Consider the following 8,703-nt stretch of genomic DNA (forward strand, 5'->3'; position numbering starts at 1 on the left):
ACGGGACAGAGGCCACCTGCGAGGCTGGAGCTTGACTTGAGACCCCTGGTAAGGGGAGCGGAAGGTTTGTTAGGCGCTGCAGACATGAGTCCCAGGTTGTCTCCAGCAGGCCCCAGGCTGTGTCCTTTACCTCAGACACTGGCCACCTGATCCTGGGTGTTCACAGGTCCTTGGAGTTTAGCAGGTGAATCCGACCCCCAGGCCAGGGAATGTTTTCCCCACTTCCAGGGGGAGAAAACGGGGGCAGTGGATGTGTAGTGGGTAGAGCTGGGCCAGGAACCCAGGTATCCTGGGCTGCAATAGGGGCCTACATGCTCCATCCCCAGCTAGCACCTGGGCCTTCCTCTCTCTCTGCTTCTGCTTGAAACTTCCTGGGGTGCTGGGACAGAACACGCAGGCTCCCCAGCAGTTCCTGCCCCTGCCCAGCTCCAGCCAATCACACCTGGCCTCTCCTCTACAGGAGTATGAAGATTTGCTAGGGGAGGGGGATACTCTTACCCCTGTACTTCAGCTCAGTCGAGTCCCCGGATTTGGGAGAGTCCAGGGCTTATGGGGGTGCCGAAGCGGGAAGGTTCTTGCTGTGAGGTGAATGCTGAGTGGGGAGGATTGACCTGGGAAGGTTGCAGGGGGTTGTGCTGGGACTAGCTGCCTTGGGGAAGGGAGGATACCTGAGCATGTAACATGAGAACCCAGGAGGGGGGTTGGAGGCCAGGTGACACCTCTGCCCCGGATGCTGGACAAACGCTGGGGGAGGAGCCGGGGGGAGGCTGAGTGAGGGGCTGGGGGGAGTTTCAGTTTGGAGCTGGCTGGGAAATGGAGGGGAGCCCCGACGGGGCTTGGGCTTCCCTGGGGCCCCAGATGGACCAAACTAAAGGGGGTCCTGTTGTCTGTACCGGCAAGACCTGTCTGGGACTGTGTTCCTGTCATCTTACAAACCTCTGTGTTACTGGCTGGCTGAGAGTCACGTCTGACTACGAAGTGGGGGTGCAGGACCCTCTGGCTTCCCCAGGACCCCGCCTGGGTGGACTCGCTGGGGGAAGCGCATGGAGGGGCAGAGGATGCTGAATGCTCCAAGGAGAGACCCAGGAGGTGAAGCCGTGTGAGCTGCTTGCCCTGGGGACAGTCTGCTCCAAGGGAGAGGGGGCTCCCCAAAGTCCTGACTGGCTTTGTGGGGAGCAGTTCCAGAGCATCGCCTGGGGACTCCGTGACAATGGGTCTGGGGTGTGTGCTGTACCCTCCTGGGGCTGATGTGAGAGCACCAGCCCAAAACCCATGCAAGAGCAGCACTGCAAATTCCCTGGTGCTCGTGCCATGGGTGGCCTCTCCCTTATGGGAACATCTGGGCAGAGACTTTGAAGGTTCATAAGAACCAGGGCCGGCTCCAGCGTTTTTTCTGCCCTAAGTGCTGGGAAAAAAACAACAAAAAAACCGCAATCGACTTCATTCTTCAGTGGCAATTCGGCAGCAGGTCCTTCCCTCTGCGAGGGACTGGGGGACCCGCCGCCCAAGAGACTGACGTGCCACCCCTTTCTGTTGGCCGCCCTAAGCACCTGCTTGCTGTGCTGGTGCCTGGAGCCGGCCCTGATAAGAACAGCTGTACTGGGTCAGAGCAATGGTCTCTCCGGCCCAGTGGCCCTGAGGGAATGAACAGAACATGGAATCATCAAGTGATTCGTTCCCCGCTGCCCAAACAGTAGCCCCACCCCTTCCACTTGAGGCAACGCCCCTGCCCCCCCTTCCCCCCAGGCCCCTCCTCCCGCTCACTGCTCTCCGTCCCCTCCCCACCCTCACTCGCCCTTACGGTCATTACAAAGTGGCAAGGCAGAGCCCTCCCATTTTTAAAGTCCTGGGGTGTGGTTCCCCCCTGTTCAGGCCCCCCTGGGGCCCTGCACTTTGCACAGCTCTCCCTGATTTCAGCTGTTAGTGAGGGAGCCTCCCTGCTAGCGCAGACTGGGCAGTTTCTTGCATGAGAGACACTGTCCCAAAGCAGGACTAACGCTTAGAGCTGGTTGTGACGTTATTGATATAAATGGGAACCATATAGAACATGGGTTGCAACCAAGGTCCTGTGGTGGCACCAAATCCTAAGTAAAGGGGGTCATATAAGGTGTCTAAGGCCTGGTCTACACTAGGACTTTAATTCGAATTTAGCAGCGTTAATTCGAACTAACCGCTCAACCGTCCACACCAGGAAGCCATTTAATTCGAACTAGAGGGCTCTTTAGTTCGAATTTGGTACTCCACCCCGGCAGGTGGAGTAACGCTAAATTCGACATGGCTAGTTCGAATTAGGCTAGGTGTGGATGGAAATCGAACTTAGTAGCTCCGGGAGCTATCCCACACTGCACCACTCTGTTGACGCTCTGGACAGCAGCCCGAGCTTGGATTCTCTGCCCAGCCACACAGGAAATGACCCGCGAAAATTTGAATTCATTTTCCTGTCTGGGCGGTTTGAATCTGACGTTCTGGTTGCACATCGGGGCGAGCTCCGCAGCACCGGCAGCAATGCAGAGCTCTCCAGCAGAGGAGTTCATGTAATCTCTGAATAGAAAGAGGGACCCGGCATAGACTGACCGGGAACTCTTCGATCTGATCGGTGTGTGGGGCGAGGAGTCTGTGCTTTCGGAGCTGCGCTCCAACGAACGGAATGCAAAGACCTACGAGAAGGTCTCCAAAGCCATGATACAGACAGGATACAGCCGTCATGCAACGCAGCGCCGCGTGAAAATCAAGGACCCGAGACAAGGCTACCAAAAAATCAAAGCGGCCAACGGACGCTACGGAGCCTGCCATCACTGCCCCACCAGTGACCATGGACTCTGATGATGGGACAGTGTCGACGGACAGTTCCTCGACGATGTTCACGGACGGGGAAGATGAGGAAGGGTTTGTGGAGGACGAGGCAGGCGATAGCGCTTACAACGCTGGTTTCCCCGACAGCCAGGATCTCTTCATCACCGTCACGGAGATCCCCTACCAACCCTCCCCGGCCAGGAACCCGGATCCTAAATCAGGGGTAGGAGCAGTCGGTAAGTGCTTTAACCATGTTAACTTTTATTCTTAATATAACAGGAATCTGAAGTGTGTGAAAAGGAGGTCTCTGTATATATGGTGATAGAACAGAAATCCTCCTGGGAGATCTCCACGAAGCTCTCCTGCCGTTAATCGATAAGCATCAGCAGGAGGTTCCTGGGGAGAGCTGCCTTATTGGGTGCTCCGTGATAGCACACTTTTCCGCGCGAGGCTTTCATGCGGTATTCAGGGAGCACTGCCTCCCAGAGCACGGCTGCATAGGTCCGTGGTTCGTGCTAGATTTCACGCAGCATGCGCTCTCTATCTCCTTCGGTGCCTGTCCTCACGGTGATCTCGCTCGGAGACTCCTGCATCTAAGTAGGGGAAGAAATGTTACGTTACGCCTGGTCCAAAGTATTTTTAATAAATAAACGGACAGACGGCATAGCACAGACTCAGCACGCAGCTGCGTGACGAGCGTAACGGAAAGCCAAAGAATCAAATGGACGCTCATGGAGGGAGGGGGGAACGAGGACGCAAGGTATCCCACAGTTCCTGCTGTCTCCGAAAAGCATTTGCATTCTTGGCTGATCTCCAAATGCTTCTAGGGTCAAACACAGTGTCCGCGGTGGGTCGGGGCATAGCTCGGCAATTTACGCACCCCCCCAACCCCCAGAAGTTAAAGGGAAAACAATCCTCTGTTGACTCTTTTACATGTCACCGTATCTGTACTGAATGCTGCAGATAGACGCGATGGTGCAGCACTCAACACCAACATCCTTGCTCCCCCCACGCTATGGATGGCTGATGGTACAAAACGATGGAAATCCATCCTCATCATCAGCCTATTGACACATGGGGCAGTGCAAAAGGGCTGGTAACCATGACAACCATACCAACTTGCTTGGGACCGGTCGGACAAGGCCGCCTGTTGCTAATTTTTCATGGTAGATGGTGCAGTATGGCTGGTAACCGTCCTCATCATTGCAACAGGGGGCTGAGATCCATCAGCCCCCACCCTTCATTGTAAAGAAAAGATTCAATTGCCCCTGGACTAGCAGAGGGATGAGTGGCTCCCTCCTCCACACCCCTTAATGTCATCTCTGGACTATCATTGCAGCTGGAGGCTTCCTTCCACTCATTTCTCACAAACGACTACCTGTGTCTTATTCATGCATTCTATATTACTTCATCACACAAGTGGGGGGACAATGGTATTGGAACCCAGGAAGGCTGGGGGAAGAACGGAATGAACAGCTGGGGTTGTTTCAGGAGCACACCCTGTGAATAGTGTTCAGCTCAAAATTTATGCAGGATTGGACAGAGAGCAGCTGTGGTCTCTGGTTGTATGATACAGTGGTTCTCTAGTACACTTGCACATAATCTAGGCAGGACTGATTCTATTTTTAGATACCCAAAAAGGAGGGATTGACTCGGGGAGTCATTCCCAAATTTTGCTTTTGCGCCCCTGGCTGATCGACCAGGGGCACTTATGACAGCACCAAATGGCGCAGTGCAAAAGGACAGGTAACCATGACCATCTTATTACTGTCTTCTTACCAGTTCATGGTATGGTAGACGGTGCAGTATGCCTGGTAACCATCGCTGCTGTCATGCAAAAGCATAAGCATGCTGCTGTGTAGCGCTGCTGGTCCGCCTCTGTCAGCGGCATACAGTACACATACGGTGACATACACAAAAGGCAAAATAGGGTCCATTGTTGCCACGCTATGGCGTGTGCCAGGGCATTTCATGGAAAACGTGATCGAAATGATTGTCTGCCCTTGCTTTCCCGGAGGAAGGAATGACTGGCGACATTTACCCAGAATCCACCGCGCAAATGATTTGTGCAACAGCAGGCACAGGGGTCTCAACAAAAAATTCACAGAGACAGCCTAGACTCAGTTAATTGTTCGCAAAAAAGTATCATTGCAAGGAATTAACTAACTGTTTCCCATCTCACAGCTTCCACTGTCTCCAGACCTTCCACAGCATCCCCCTCGCAGAGGCTGGCAAAGATTAGGCGGCGAAAGAAAAAGACAAGGGACACGATTTTCGATGAATGTGTGGGCTGCTACCTAGCCGAGGCGGACCAGCAGAGGCAGTGGAGGGAGAAAGTCTCTCTGTACCAGCGCTCACACAGCGAATGGGAGGAGAGGTGGCGTGAGGAACACAAGCAGGCGAGTCAAGCAATGCTTGTACTACTGAGGGAGCAAACGGACACGCTCCGGCGACTTGTGTATGTTCTGCAGGACCGCTGCAGGACAGAGCCCCCGGCAGTATCTCTGCAACCGCCCTCCCCCGCCACAAAGTCACATACCCCCCTCACCCTAAATAACCAGGAGGATGCCCGCCCTGGGCCGTGAATACTGTCACTGCACCCCAGCAGAGTGCTCAAGTAACCAAAAGCTCTCATACCCTACGTTTGCATAAGTCCTTCCCTTCCGGACTCAAACAAGTCCCAATCCCAGTCCCATCCCGTAACTGTGTACTTAAGTAATAAAAATACTTTGCTGTTAAGTACTGTTTCCGTCATGTTTCCTCACTGAAGACTGTGTTTGAATGGGGTGCGTGGGGAAGTGCGTTGCTAATTGCATAGGACAGGCACCTTTCGCAGGGTACAGACACGGGGGCCGGATCAGCAGCGGGTAACACACACAGTGCAGTCAGCAGGCACCGTGGTCAGTATGGGAGGTGGTTTCCAGGTTCTGTGTGGGCGGTGGGGATGTGACTTTTTAGCGGGGGAGGGCGGGTACAGATCTTATACAGCGGTCCTTGTCGTGGACCGCTGAGTCACGCAGCAGAGGAATCTGTATCCGTCCTCCTCCGCCACAAGGCCACATAGCCCCCCGCACACAGAATCCCAAAAAGGAGGGATGGCAGGCTCTGTTGAAACAAGCAGTCCGGCAATGCGGACCGCTGTAGGAGCAGGAGCCTGTCATTCCTTGAGTTTAGAGGCGGTCTTTACATCAGCGCACACCCTACCCACCGCAGTCTGCGTTCCAGTTTCGACCCTTTAACGAAAAGTCATGAATAAAGAAACCTCTCCTCAGTAACAGTGTGACATGTATTTTATTTTTACACGTGTCTTGGAAGTGGAGGAAACGGGGAGAACGGGGTATTTAACCGAAGAGGAGAGTCAACAGTAACTGGGTAAAGAAACAGGGGCAGGTTCAGCTTCTCTGTAAAGAAACTGAACAGTCACAGGTCACGCTGCTCGCTGCTCGCTGGTATTTAAAGAGTTCCTTGTCGCTGTCCCAGGCGCCTGTATAGGGCTTCATGAGCAAGTGCATTAGCGGGCAGGCTGGGTCACCGAGGATCACTATAGGCAAATGCACATCCACAACAGTTATTTCGTGGTACGGGAAGAAACTACCTTCCAGCAGGCGTCTGAGCAGCCCACAGTTCCTGAGAACACACGCATCAGGAACCTTGCCCGGCCATACGACGTTCATGTTGGTAAAAAGGCCCCTATGGTCCCCCAGTGCTTGCAGAACCATTGAAAAGTAGCCCAATTTCTCAGCAGCTGAATGTGGAAGAGGTGGACGATAAAGTGCGAGGAGGAGAAAACGGCGAGGATCGCAGCGGGCTCCATGCTTGCAGTGCTGTGGCGTCCACGCTGTCACTGACCAGAAAAGTGCATGAACAGATTGCCCGCAGGCGCTTTCAGGGAGGGAGGGAGTGAGGGCGTGATTGACGGTTCAATGACGACAGTTACCCAAAACCACCCTCGACACATTTTTTCCCCCAGCATGCATTGGGGGGAAATCCCAGAATTCAAATGGGCAGCGGGGACTGCGGGAACTGTGGGATAGCTTCCCACAGTGCACCGCTTCGAAAGTCGACGCCGGCCCCGTGAATGTGGACTCAGAAGTTCGAATTAGTGTATTTAGTATGGATACACAAATTCGACTTCATAAGGTCGAATCCACAAATTCGAATTAAGTAGATTCGAAATAGTCCTGTAGTGTAGACAAGGCCTAAGACCAGGTTCTGGGTTGCTGGTTACGATTATGCTGTCTGTATGTCTGTGTATCATTTTGTAGTTTAAGTATAAGTATTGGCTCTATACTGTCTGTATTTTGTATTATGCTCTGCCTCTGGGAAGTGTCCCAGACAAAGCTGATGTTAGCCCGGCATAGCTGGCTTGATGGCCCATTAAAGGGCCATCAGCTACACAATTGACCCATGGAGAGAAGGCAGACACGCCTTGTGACTCAGCAAAGTATGCAGAAACTTGTCCATGTGACTGCAGACTCCATATTATTTTTGCTGTAAGTTTCCACCGTGAGGACAAAGGGATTCTTACACCTGGAAAAGTCTATATAAGGCTGATGCATCATCTCCATCTTGTCTTCAATCCTGCTTCTGACCTCTGGAGGGACTTTGCTACAACCTGAAGCTTTACACAAGGGACTGAACGACCCATCCCGGTGGGGGATGTATTCCAGAGACTCAATTTGAACCTGCAGTTTACTCCATCACTGCTGCAAGCCTGAACTAAGAACTTTGCCATTACTGTATGTAATTGATTCCATTTAACCAATTCTACCTCTCATCTCTACCTTTTTCCCTTTGTAAATAAACCTTTAGATTTTAGATTCTAAAGGATTGGCAACAGCGTGATTTGTGGGTAAGATCCGATGTGTATATTGACCTGGGTCTGGGGCTTGGTCCTTTGGGATCGAGGGAACCTTTTTCTTTTATTGGGGTGTTGGTTTTCATAACCATTCATCCCCAGGACGAGTGCACTGGTGGTGATGCTGGGAGACTGGAGTGTCTAAGGAAATTGCTCGTGTGACTTGTGGTTAGCCAGTGGGGTGAGACCAAAGTCCTTTTTGTCTGGCTGGTTTGGTTTGCCTTAGAGGTGGAAAAACCCCAGCCTAGGGCTGTGACTGCCCAGTTTAAGCAATTGGTCCTGATTTGGCACTCTCAGTTGGGTCCCGCCAGAATCGCTCCGTCACAGTGGCGTAGTCGTGCTTGGATCCACAGAACCAGGTCAATTAAGCTTTGGGTCAGAACCCCACGATATCCAAATTTTAACTTTGGGATTGAGAGTTTGGTTGGTTAAAGGTCAGTGACCATGAGACAGAAAGCATCAGGAAAAGCAAGGAAACTGCAAGCCTTGAGAGACAGCCTGCGGTTTGATTATGAGCAAGAACTGGCAAAAATTCGAATGGAAGAGAAGCAAGTCTTGGCCCAGCTGGAGAGAGAGGCGGCTGAGAGAAAGAGAGAGGCGGCCGAGAGAGAGAAAGAGGCAGCGGAGAGAGAAGAAAAAGCTCGTAAGGGACGTCTGGAGCTGCTGGCTGCTGAGGAGGAGACTCACAAAATACAACAGGAGACTCACAAGATGCAACAAGAAACTGCTAGACTCCAGCTCCAAGCCAAAAAAGCAGTGGAAGAACGGCAGAGACTGTATCCTCTGGAAAATCCAGTTTATAACTGTGTTGATATGTGGTATTACTCTGGGCAGTTCTCTGTGTTTAACCCGTTTTGCTATGGCTGGGGAGAGGGGGATTCTAACCTGGTGGGAAATAGCTGTTTGTCTGTGCAAATAAGCAGTGTGTCTGGGAATGAAGTTTCTGAATGTCTGTCTGATGTCTCAGAAGGAAATCTGGAGTTAGATCAAGAGCAGAAAGATCTCATTGGTGAGGAAAATGTTTCTCAGAAGCAGATTAAAGTAAATGGTCA

Source organism: Mauremys mutica, unplaced genomic scaffold (assembly GCF_020497125.1).
Source record: "Mauremys mutica isolate MM-2020 ecotype Southern unplaced genomic scaffold, ASM2049712v1 Super-Scaffold_100120, whole genome shotgun sequence".
Taxonomy (NCBI): domain Eukaryota; kingdom Metazoa; phylum Chordata; order Testudines; family Geoemydidae; genus Mauremys; species Mauremys mutica.